The sequence below is a fragment of the Eumetopias jubatus genome, unplaced genomic scaffold (genome assembly GCF_037043125.1).
Source record: "Eumetopias jubatus isolate StellerSeaLion01/CBP00866 unplaced genomic scaffold, mEumJub1_p1.0 scaffold_4, whole genome shotgun sequence".
NCBI classification, from domain to species: Eukaryota; Metazoa; Chordata; class Mammalia; order Carnivora; family Otariidae; genus Eumetopias; species Eumetopias jubatus.
This window is the reverse complement of record NW_028274810.1, coordinates 164,254,654-164,268,502: the sequence shown is the minus strand read 5'-3', so window position 1 is coordinate 164,268,502 and position 13,849 is coordinate 164,254,654.

Sequence of the window (13,849 nt, the reverse complement as noted above, 5' to 3'; positions counted from 1 at the left end):
GTTAAAAGAGATACTTTCCCACCTGCGTTTCCTGTTAAAGTTTTGTAGGTTTTGATTTTTCTATCTTATTTCTCTGTTTCTACATGTTCTTGAGGAGGTTCAAAAAATCCACCAGTACCTCTACCACCTTTCCACATTTTTGGCTTTTTTTCCATTGAAAATATTTATTTATTTATTTGTTTGTTTGTTTGTTTATTTATTTATTTAGGGGTGAAGCTAATGACTCTCTCTCCAAAGTGTTCTTTTTATAGAATGAGAAGGGAAGGAGTCTTTAAACTCTTCTTTTCTTATGTTAAAGAATAACTTTCAAATTGGAGTCTAAGTTGAAAATTCTTTCTCCCCATTTCACAGAAAATGGCTGCTATGTGACTTCCTACATAATACTATTAAATATCCTTCTGCATTACCAACAGTATTTATTTTTGACTGTTGGGCTTACAAAGGACTTTTGTCATCATCAACAAGATGACAAGGAGTAACTGAGGTCCCCAAAAGATTCCAAGATACCACAGTTAAGTTACAAAGACAGAATTAGAATCAAAGACTCCAGCTTAGTAACATAACTACATTCAGCACACTCCGCTGCCTCTCCTACATCACGCTAAAATTTCTTACCTTTCCTAATGTGGAGTAGGATTGTTGCCCTCAAGAGGCAGCCAATTGTTTTAGGAAATAAATAAGTATTCTAGGGAGTAGGATTTCACTAGCAAAGACAAAAGAATGTGGGAAATCTGATTTGTTATGCTGCTTATGTAGTATTTTGATCATTTTTTACTATGGTGATTTAACTTAATGCCTCGAACAGTAATTCTCATGCTTTGTTGCGTATGGGTCATTTTGAGATCTGTTTAACATTCTGATCCATTAAGTTTTAGGTGATATTAAGTCTGTATTTCTAATTTCTAGCAAGCCCCCAGGTGATGCCACTTTGAATAGCAAGGGCCTAGAAGACTTGTTAGTAGGATCCAAGTAGCTGTGCATCCTCTAATTCTGAAGTTTGAGATATACAGAGTGAGAAAGACAAAACAGAGACAGAGAGTAAGAGACATTTTAATGAGATTTAAAAAGATTTATGTCCTAAAAATGTTAAGAACTTTTAGCCTACAAGATAAAGTTCAAATTCCCGAGGATAAAATGTAAAGCCTTACCTAACATTCCTCGTTGTATTTTCCTCCACTGTCTTTTAAGTTTCTTGCAGTGTAGCTACGCTCAGAACTTTCCATAAGGTTTAAAATCATATATGATTCTTAATAGTTACACTTCAAGTAGAATTAGAATCTTCTGTTCTTATAAATCACCGTCAGATACTTGCATTTATTCCTCAGCTAACATTTATTATAAACTTTACTTGTATATTAAATTTTGTACCAAAGCTTAGGGATATAAAAATATGCAATAGTCTCTACTTGTGGCATTATTATAATTATTAGTTAAAAGATACTTTGTTTTAGTATATGTGCTGCTGAAGCGAGCACGAGATACTTTGTTTTAATAAAGTGTTTTCCTTGAACAGTTACCAAGTGTTGGTTGGTTAAATAAAAAAGAAAGAAAGAAAGAAAGAAAGAAAGAAAGAAAGAAAGAAAGAAAGAAAGAAAGAAAGAAAGAAAGAAAGAAAGAAAAAGAAAGAAAAAGGAAGAAAGTGAGAGAGGGAGATGGAGGAAAGGAAGGGGAGGAGAGAGAGGGAGAGGGAGAAGAAGGATGAAGGGAAAAAAGAGAAGAGATAGAAAGGAAGAAAGAAAGAAGAAAAGGAGGAAGGAAGGTGAGGAGGGAAGAAAGAACCAGGTTGGCAGGTGTGAAAGGGCTGGACTGAAATGTCTGAATTCAGAGTATGAGGTATAGGCTGGTAGTTAGGAATACAACTTGTTGGGACTGCATCTTTTTTTTTTTTCTGTTATGTTAATCACCATACATTACATCATTAGTTTTTTTTCCTTTAATGTCCTGATGTCTAATGTCCTCCCCCCCAGCTTTATTGAGATATAATTGACATAAAACAAGTAAGTTTAAGGTGTACAATGTTGATTTCATACACATGTATTTCAAAATGATTACTACCATTGCATTAGCTAACACCTCCATCCTGTCACATAATTACTCTTTCTTTTTTGTGGTGACAGCATTTAAGATCTACTCTTTGTTTGTTCTCCATTTATTTCTTTTTTTTTATTATGTTATGTTAATCACCATATATTACATCATTAGTTTTTGATGTAGTGTTCCATGATTCATTGTTTGTATATAACACCCAGTGCTCCATGCAGTACGTGCCCTCTTTAATACCCATCACCAGGCTAACCCATCCCCCTACCCCCTTCCCTCTAGAACCCTCAGTTTGTTTCTCAGAGTCCACAGTCTCTCATGGTTTCTCTCCCCCTCCAATTTTCCCCCCTTCATTTTTCCCTTCCACTATCTTCTTTTTTTTTTTAACATATAATGTATTATTTGTTTCAAAGGTACAGGTCTATGATTCAACAGTCTTACACAATTCACAGCGCTCACCATAGCATATGCCCTCCCCAGTGTCTAACACCCAACCACCCCATCCCTCCCACCCCCCACCACTCCAGCAACCCTCAGTTTGTTTCCTGAAATTAAGAATTCCTCATATCAGTGAGATCATATGATACATGTCTTTCTCTGATTGACTTATTTCGCTCAGCATAATACCCTCCAGTTCCATCCACGTCATTGCAAATGACAAGGTTTCATTCCTTTTGATGGCTGCATAATATTCCATTGTGTATATATACCACAACTTCTTTATCCATTCATCTGTCATTGGGCATCTTGGCTCTTTCCATAGTTTGGCTATTGTGGACACTGCTGCTATAAACATCGGGGTGCATATACCCCTTCGGATCACTACATTTGTATCTTTGGGGGCATCAGGGAAATCCAAATCAAAACCTCAGTGAGACACCACCTCACACCAGTCAGAATGGCTAAAATTAACAAGTCAGGAAACGACAGATGTTGGCGGGGATGTGGAGAAAGGGGAACACTCCTACACTGTGAGTGGGAATGCAAGCTGGTGCAGCCACTCTGGAAAACAGTACGTATGTTCCTCAAAAAGTTGAAAATAGAGCTACCATACAACCCAGCAATTCCACTACTGGATATTTACATCATTAGTTTTTGATGTACTGTTCCATGATTCATTGTTTGTGTATAACACCCAGTGCTCCATGCAGAACGTACCCTCTTTAATACCCATCACCAGGCTAACCCATCCCCCCAGGCCACTACCCTCTAGAACCCTCAGCTTGTTTCTCAGAGTCCATAGTCTCTCATGGTTCGTCTCCCCCTCCAATTCCCCCCCCTTCATTTTTCCCTTCCTACTATCGCCTTCTTTTTTTTTTTTTTAACATATAATGTATTATTTGTTTCAGAGGTACAGGTCTGTGATTCAACAGTCTTACACAATTCACAGCGCTCACCATAATAAGATATACTATTACTATTATTTTGAAGATTTACTTATTTATTTTAGAGAGAGAGAGAGAGCAGGGGGAGGGGCAGAAAGGGAGGGGCAGAGGAAGAGAGAGAATCCCAAGCAGACTCCTCATGCAGGGAGACTAATGCAGGGCTCAATACCGTGACCCTGAGATCATGACCTGAGCTGAAACCAAGAGTTGGACGCTCAACCAACTAAGCCACACAGGTGGCCCAAGATGTATTATCTTAAAATAGTTTTTGAAAGTGATGATCCATAGAATCAGAAATATACATAAGGAAAAAGTCTTATTGGGAACCATGACAACATTATGTTTATTTCCATCATACATATTCCCTGTTAATAGTACAAGAGAAATAATAAGAATAAAAACTAACATTAGTCTTTTTCAAATTTTTTATTTAGAAAGACACTATCCAATAGGATAGACAGGTAGTAGACAAAAGAACCACATGTTCAAGATGGTGGCATGAGATTGTCCCTGTTTTATGGGTACAAAGCATTATTTGGTTTTCTCAAAAACATCTGATCACTAGGCTTAGAGGGTATCAAATGAAATTTACAAATATCGGCTTATGATTTGTAAGGGCTTATTTCCATGATAGTTGGTATTCAGGGGAGTTGTTACTGCTAGACACATTCCATTTTCACTAGGGTCCTTACACATCTAGGGAAACTAGAGGCACATTTGGAGAAACTGGCAGAAAATTTTGCAGTTTGATCCACAAACTCTGTCAGGGGAAGATGTCCCTTTGCTTTGAGAACCCCAGTGGTACATAGTCCATGAACTCAACTAAAAATAAATAATTAATGCACTGTACCACACCATGTGAAGAAGGGTGGTGAAATGCAGATGAATAAATAAGGGCAAATAATAATACCTGAGATAATTTACCGAGCGCTTACAAATTAATTCCCCTAGTACACATATAAGCATTTGAAGTTTCACCTAGTGAAAGGGCTGTAGAGAATATTCCTTGTCCACCTCACTGTGTTTAATTCCCTTCCATTCACTGTGCCAAGGTCTGGCCTCATCAGATGCATGCTATTCCTGGTGAATTGAAGAGAAGGTGCATAGATACCTTGCCATTATTAATCACTGCTTCTATTGTCAACAGCTATTTTCAGATATTTTATCTCATTCTATCTAAAAATTATTCTGATGTATTTACAGTTTGCTCTTCTTTTGTACTACAATTTGGCATATGAAAATGGTGCTCTACAAATCAGGGAGTAGTGAAAGTAATAATTTGTCCACATAAATTAGACTCTGATGTACTACTATTCTCCAATGTCTCTCATATTCGCCTTTGTATTTCCAACCACCGTGGATTTTTTTTTTTTAGATGTGCAAAGAAAATTGCAGCTATTTAAAATAACCTAGAGAGGGAGAACGGTAGGCAATATCCTAACTACCTTAGCCCTTTACATTTCAGCAGTCTTGTTGCCAAGGAAACCACTTGGGACTTTAGGGAAATTTGTGGATATTTAAAATGGATTGCGCCTGTACATAGACAGTGGCACAATTCACATTGCAGAATAAAAAGCTTCCAGTCTTGCAATATTGAGTCTGGAATTTCAAGGTCTGAAGATGCAAAATAACAAAATGCAAAGGCTTATTCTCTCATATGCCAAAGAATGTGCTGTATATAGTATTTCAAATTATTATTAGGCTAGGCTGTTAAAAAAAAGTAAAATCTAGCTAGAAGAGTAAAGAGTGCAATATAAATCTTCTAAACATTACATTTTCATTTGTATTTGTGATTTGAAAGTTTAATACTGCATCAGCATTTTAACAATTAATTCCCAAGATATATTTCAGCTTTTAAAATCTAAAAAGGAAAACAAATGCATTCCTTGCTGGCACCCTGTTGGAAATTGGCTGAATTCTACATAAATGTAGACATGAATCTTTCCTCACAATACTGTGAGCAAAGTGCAGGTATTAGAGGGGGCTAGAGATAGGCTAACGTATCCAAACCCCTGAACTAGTTTTTCAGTTTCTGTACATTTGTGTCTGTCCTCTTATTTTTATCCTTTTATAAATTTCTGCTGAAGATGTGCCATTCCTAGTGAGACAACTGGCTGCAGAGTAGAAAGCAGATATACAAATTGACTTCCAAATACTATCTTCACATGTTTTCATGGTTTAATTTTGAACCAATACTCAGTCTTACTTTCTGTAGACGTGCAGGTTGAATATTTCATATTCACTGTGCATTCTCATCACATGGGAGATTGGGCTTCATGTGAGTATTTAAGGAATACCACCATCCCCACTTATGCATCTTAATAGACTCTAGAACATCTGGGCAAGAGGTCTGCAAAGCAGCAAATCTCCGCCCAGACAATATATGTGCTTTGTTTTAACGAAAATTTAATGGAGGTATAGTGACATAGGAGCTTCTACCTGCTGTAGTGTCAGAGTGTGAATAATGAAAATCCATGAAGTCAGAAGTAAAGATAAGATAAACTCAAAAATATACAGTTTATATATCTCCTAATAATTTAATGTTATGAAGTTTACGATTTCCTTCACATTCATATACAGACACGTGTTGCCAGTGAAAAATACACAATTATATAAACACCACTTTCCTATACTAGCTAAGATTCATGATGAGCCCAGGTGGCTAATCACTTTCCTGTTCCATATTCCTTCTAAAATTATTAAAATGATACAAAAATTGGAAGAATCCTGCATCAATATCAGAAGTTAATCAAAGGCATTCTTTAACTGAAAATAACACAGAGGAATTCAGCTAGATATTTTCTAGACAGAGTTCAACTGAAAAAATTTTTAATGAGTAAAAGCAGAATGACAAGGCAGAAAAACAAGAGATAATTATTTGGACTCAACAGAAGCAGATTAATTGTAGGTGCACAGAGCTAGAGACCAGGTTGACCCATGGGAAATGCAGAGAGCCTTGGGATATTTTTCTCTTTTTCTCTAGGACAAAGAACATTAGAAATTAACTCCATGGGGATGTCTAGGGCACCTCCAAATTAAAAAAATTTAGAAGGCATCAGCAGAGCTCCCCCCAACATATGACTGCGCTTTTCTCTTCATTAGCGGGCTTACTACCAGATGCAACGGACATTGACACCAATGGGATAGTGAGAAAGAAAATGTTAGTATACCACTCAATTTTGGAAAAATGTTGGAATTGATAATATGTCATCATTCAAGGTTGGGTAAAAAAATCATAGTATGTAGCTTATAAAAAGATTATGGCTTAGATGAGGTGAGCCCTGCACCTCAAAATCAGAGAAGGAAATGATTTTCAAAATAAAATACTACAGAATAAAGAAGTAGATTTTAGAAAGTGTCTGCTTTGTCTTGCAGGAAAAAGAGAAAGAAATGAACACCATGAAACAAGAGATGAAAGATGAGAGGATAAGACAATAGACAGAGATATAAAAAGGAGCAAGCTGCGAGCCAGGCAGAAGGGCAAAAGGAGCTGAATGAGATAAGAAAAAATGAGAAGGAACGAAAGACACAATAACTAATTTTAAAACTGCTTTGAAAGCAGTAAAGAATCCATATTATAAAAACTGAATCAGGGATGTGAGAGCCGAAATTTTGAGTTGCTTAAAGTGTTTATTATTTGGCAACAGTAAATTGCTTCCAGTTTCGCTCAGTCTTAAAAATTACAAATAAAACGTTAACCAGAGGGGGATAAATGAGGATTATAGCAGAAGTTGATACATATATATATTTTTAAATCTAATAAGTAAACTTAAAATTAATCACCTCATTAAAAACAATAGAGAAGCTTGATATGGAGAAGTTCCTAAATAGAATTAAGTAAAAAAGAAAATACATTAAATTCATAAATTTCACTAAAAATGAGCAAGGGGAAATAAACAAATATACAGGAAAATAAGAAAGGAATGCCTAAAACAACACTTTTAAAAAGCTTACTGAGGGCGCCTGGGTGGCTCAGTTGGTTAAGCGACTGCCTTCGGCTCAGGTCATGATCCTGGAGTCCCGGGATCGAGTCCCGCATCGGGCTCCCTGCTCAGCAGGGAGTCTGCTTCTCCCTCTGACCCTCTTCCCTCTCGTGTTCTCTATCTCTGATTCTCTCTCAAATAAATAAATAAAATCTTAAAAAAAAGCTTACTGAAATACATAATGTTCTAGGAAATATATGAACAAAACAAAATAAAACAAACAAAAAAAGATTCCCCAGAGTTCAGTGATTTTAAAAGGACAATTATCACAAAACACATTTAATAATCAATATTCCAGATTTCCTAAGGAGAGTTTTCAGATTCATTTGGTATTACAATTTCTTTCAAATTTACAAGACACAAATAATTGTCTCCTAGAAAGAGTTCCAGGGCATAGAGAAAGAAGAAAACCACGTTAATTTGTTTCTAGAAGATAACATAACCCTTTAGCAAAACCTGACATAGAAACTACAGATAGAATTCACTTAATACTTAAAAGAATATTGTTAATGAAATACTAGCAAAACAAATCCAGAATGGTATTAATCAAGTAATGAAAACATATCCAGGTAGGGTCTGTTTTAGTAAGATTATGAAGAATCAGTATTAGAAACCCTAATAATGTGTGGTCATAGGTAAGAAGCAACAAAAATTATATAATCATTATAGGTGCTGTAAAGATACTTAATAATATTAAATATTCATTCCTGGGATAAAAATGGTTTCAGCTAACATAAAAACAGAATATTCTTTAAATAAAAATTATACAAAACCCTTATTAGTGTGACAGTGTCAGTTCTTTTCAAAATTATCTACATATTCAGTTGAATCCTAGTCAAAATCCCAGAAAGTGTGTGTGTGTGTGTGTGTGTGTGTGTGTGTGTGTGTGTGTGTAGAAATGGACAAGTTGATTCTAAGGTGTATATGAATATGCCAATATAGGAGAACAAAGTGATTTTATCTTTTGTGATTTTATATTAATGGGATCCAAACCTATATAAACCTATAGTAAAAAAAAAAGTGTGATATTTGCAAAAAGATAGACAAACAAAATAAGAGAATGGACTATGGAGTCCAGAAGGTGGAGGAAGAATGGTTAAAGTAAAAAAGGAGTTAGGAGCCAAAACTTCTAGGATATTGTGGGCCCTTGCACGGACTTTGCTTTACTCTAAATGAGATTGGAAGTCAGTGGAATACTCTTAATATAGTGACAAAATCTTTTTCATGTTTTAAAATGATCACTCTGGCTGTTGTGTTAAGAAAAAATGATAGTGAAGACAGAGATGAAAGCAGGGAGAATGGTTTGAAGGTTAGCATAGTAATCATGTTGAGGTTTGCACCATTGGATTTAGTAAAAAGTGGTCAGATTCTGAATTCCTTTGGAAGGATTTGCTGATGGATTGGGTAATATGAGAGAGAAACCAAGGACCACTTCAAAGTTTGGATCCTAAGCTACAGGACTAGGCAAAACATAAATTACTGAGCTGGGAAATATTGTGGGAAAATAGTGAGTAGGAAATCAGGAATTCCTTTTTAGATAAAATAAGTTTGAAATGTCTGTTAGATATATCCAAGTGAAAATGTCAAATAAAAAGCTATTAGATATCTGAATATGGAGTTCAGGGGACATGTATAAATTGGAAGTTATTTACTATAAATTCGTGTTTAAACTCATGGTATAGTTTCTCACCTAGGTAGTAAGGAATGTGTGGAGTTGGCCCTGGGTCACTTCATAACTGGAGGTTCTGACAATAACTACTTCTACCTCAAGGAGAATGAAGACTTGGAATTGGCCACTGGTTTTGACAATGTGGAGAGCACAGTTCCTTGGACAAGAGTTGCGTTGTTGTAGTGGTGAGGGCAAAGGACTGATCTGCATGAGTTTAAGAAAAAAGGTTTGAAAATAGATTTTTATTATTAGATGATATTAATGCATATATTTAATTTTCTGGGTGTTAAAAAAAAGCTTGTGTCTTTGTAACAGAATATCCTTGATCTCAGGTGACATCTGCTGATGCATTAAGGGGCAAAAAGTCATGATGTCTGCAAGTTATATATAAAACATTCAGTAAAAATGTAAATCTAGTGGGACAGATATAGAAAATGTGGCAAAAATACATAATAGAAAAAAAAAGAATTAGGGACAACAGCAAGTTTTTCTTGAAAGGAATTTGCTGTAAAGGAGTGGAAAGAAAGAAGAGATGGATGGAAAGGGATGGTCAAGAGCAGATCCTTAAATATGAGTGACATGACAACATGTTAGACTCGTGGGAAGAACCCAGGAGAATGTAAAACTTGACCATGCAGTGAGAGAGGTCTGGTGGCTAAAGCAGTGTAATCAAGGAGGTCAGGTGTGATGGAATTTAGTGCACGGGGAGAGAGGCATTAGCCTAATTTTTATTTTCTTCTTGAACTTCTCCATGCTTTCTAGATTTCCTATAATAAATACTATATCCCTATTACATTGTGGTGTCTGACATAAATCCTACTTTTTAACATTAGATTATGTAAATTTGTTTTTCTATATCTTATCACCTTCCGTAATACATTTAAAAGCAGAAGAGGCATGGAAGTAATTTTAAATGGAAGCAAAAGTGAAAAAGATCTAACAAAATACAAAAGAAATGTCAAATAATATACTGTGACATTATGCAAGGTGAAAGCATATCGAGAATGCACTAGATAAAATGGTTTTGTGGATAAAGAATAGATTCAGGAAGAGCAGAGGTCTGCAAACTCCTAGCCCATGAGTCACATCCAGCCTGTTTTTGTAAAGTTTTATGGAGACACTGCTGCCCTCATTCACTTACATATTGGTTATGGCCACTTGCACACTAAGATGGCAGAGTTGATGATGTGTGCCCCAGAAAGCCTAAAATATTCGCTGTGAACTCTGTGAGCAATAGAACCTTGCTATTCCAAACGTAGTCTCCAAGACTGACAGCATTAGCACCAAATGGTTATGTATGAGAAGTACAGGATCTCTGGCTCCACCCCAGACTTACTGAGTCAGAATCTTTCATATTAACACACTACCCAGGTGATTCAAATGCACATTAAAGTTCTAGAAGCTCTTTTGTAGAGGGCATCCTGAGATAGAAAATATATTTTCTTCTTGTGCTCAGGTAAAGAGACTTGAGTTCTTTGCCAGCCTTATCAATGTTCTCTTGGTTTATCAGCTCATAATATCAGATACAGTGTTTAAAACTTCTTATTATTCAGTCTGTAACATATATTGGATCATTAGCGGCTGAAAGCCCCAACAATAAGAAATGATTATTTTCTTAGGGTTGTTGGTTACAGGAAGATTTCCTGACACTTGCAGCCCAGATTGAGCCAGTGAATGTTGTTCAACCTTAATTGCTCCAGCTCTTAGGCTTTGCAAATTCACCAGGCTGAGTTCCAGAATCAAAATTTCAACTGGTCTCATCACATTTAGATTCCCTATTCTGGACACTGTCCCCGCAAACACACACAAACACGAAGTATGCAGCACTCCAGCCAGGCAGCTATAGTTGAAAAGGCAAAATCAGAATCTGAACAGGTCCATCCAAATCAGTTTTTAATTATCCAATGGGAAGTCAAGACTACCACCTTTATTTGATTTCAGAATGTGATATACACAGCAAATTTACCTTCCTCATTATATTCTGTGAAGGTCCTATTTTAATTACATCACTGTGTAGAGTACACACTAATTGGAAGGTTCAGAGAAATGCAGAGCAACAGATTATTTTAATACACAAATAATTAAATTTAAAACAAATATTTATTGAGCTCAACACAGGACAAGGTAGTGAGCACATGTTAGAGAATTCTCAAAGGAATAACTAAAAGTTAACAGGTTTATCTTATAAGTGTGTAAATCATATACATTGGAATTATTTTGAAACCCTGTTTAAGAATACAAGAAAATTTAAACTTTAGTATATTTCAATACCTTGGAGTTGTGAATTTTTCTTAAACAACTGGAGTAAGTTAGGCATTTTTAAGTCAAAATAATAATTTAGAGTAGTGACTTTTTTATCTTGCAAAAGAAATTTGAAAAAATATTTTTTTTATATTTCTTTTACCTTGGGTAAGGAGGAGTGACATGGCTGTATCCTGGTGGTGGGTATGAAGAAACATAGCACTAAAACATAAGGAAAATTTCAGTACCCAAAATAAAAATGTTCTATTTAGAATCAATTTTGTCATGTGTTTAATTTTAATTATAGGTAATTTAACAATAGTTTTTATTTTTATTTCTAAGGTTTAATGATAAACTTGAAAAAATGCAGTTGAGTTCTATTAAACAAGTTAAATTGAAAAATCATATGTTTCACATTGTCTAGAGTTCTCTGGGGTTTCTTGTATTTTAATTAGCCATTCTCATGTTACATTTCACTTTATTTTCTTTTCAATTGATTCCCATGAGGTCTTTGTATTTTTGAATATAATTTAAATATCAAAAAACAGTGACTAAAGCTAAAGAGTGAAATGGTGGCATATTTAAACTCAATCTAGGTCCAGGTAGGAAAGTTACAAAAGTGAAATGTCAACTTGGCAACTCTTGTTTTTCTGAGGTACATAGAGTTGTAGGACTCTTTAAATGTTAAATCCAGAAGAACGGGAGAACTACAGTCCAGCCGATGCCACCAAGTGCACACATCAGTTTTGACAAGGGTTTATATGGCAGCCATTAACTCCTGGGCATTTTGGAAAAGGAGAATTTTAATTTTTACTTATAATTCATTCATTTTTAGATTTCATAATATTTGATGTCCTAGGCACCATGCTTGAACCCAGGACAAATGTTTTACCTTCTTAGAACTTGTTTTCTAGTGAGTACCAATGGTGGGTATTTATACCACCAACTAAATACATCAGTTATAGTGATGCTAATAATGAACCGTACTTTGAAGAGAGTGAAGCAGAAGTCAAATTTGAGCAGTGGCATGAATTATGGGAATGAGTGATCCAGTAGATTGCCTAAGGAAAGACATTTCCTGGCATAGAGAAGACGAGCTGAAGTGGCCCTGGAGTGGGCATGAGCTTGGTATGTTTGAGGAATGATGACAAGCATATGACTGAGATACTTGAAGGGGTAATAGGAGAAAAAAATGGTCAGAGAAACAGGCAGCACTCAGAGCATATCAGACCCTACATAAGACTTCTGGGTTGAATATCATGTGTGATCAAGATGCCTTGGAGGGCTGTGAATAGGACATAAAATAATTTGATTTTATATTTTTAAAATCTACTCTGGCTGCTTTGTACAGAATAGGGAGTGGGGTGTGAAAGTATAAGCTGAGACAAAATTACGAGAGGGAGTGCATTTGTTCAGGCGGGAAAGAATGGGCTGGAAGGTGGTTGGACTCTATGCTGGGAAGATGCTGATGATGGGACGGAGGCTGTGGGTTGGAGCAGGATTAGGGAGAAGGTCTGGGTGTTTGGTCTGACAGCTAGGGAGAGGAGCGTGACATTTAGTGAGGTTTGGGAACATTAGGAGGTCTAAGTTTGAAGAAGAAAATCAAAGTTTCTATTTTAAACATGTTCTTTTGAGATGTCATTACTCCTCAAGTGAAGTCTACAATACTAGGACTCTGGGATAAAAGCTGAGGTGAATGAAGTCATCAAGAGTATAAACTGAGGAGAGAAACAATCTGAGGTCTGAGCCACAAGGAAGGGGAGAGACTCAGCAAAGTGACAGCAAATACGTGACACAGGAAGTAAACTATAGAGGTGACTTAAAAACATACTGAGAAGAGCAAAGTTAAAAAAAAAAAAAAGGCTTCCTCAGGAAGAAGAAAGAGATCAAACTGTCAAATGCTGCTGAGGTTGAACAATGTGAGCCCAGCAAGATGAATATTAGATTTGGCAAGTGGATGTCATGAGTGACCTTGAAAAGAGAAGTTTCTGCAGAGCAAAGGGGCAAATTCCTGATGGAAACGTGTAAAAGAGAGAATGAGGAATTTCCATTTCTAGTCATATGGTTGACTAGATTTTGCAGAAAAACACTTCTTAGAGCAGAGCCCCTGAAACAGCTGCCTAAAATATAAGAAATATCTCTTTTTAAACATGGCTGAGCTGTCAGTAAAGTAAGAGAAGCAACAAAAAACAAGAAACAAGAAAGAATTATGATTACAAAGAAGTACACCCTGAGAGCACAGCTCGCCCTGGAGGCCTAAGAACATGGGTTTAATGACCTACAAGCATTAGGAGATGAAAGAGAAATCTTGGGGCCTATACAAGTTGAAAGTCAGGTTAGAGAGCTATAAAGTCAAGATACTCTCAATGGGTAGATCAGCAAAACACTCACGCCAAAGAGAAAGACTTGTTTATTTTGGACTTGGTCATAGACTTACATCTTTAGGGGAAAGAGTTAGTGTGTTTTCAGTTATATGTAGAATAGTTGTATTATGTTAGATGGAAGTAGGACTTTGTTACTGTCTTTATCTG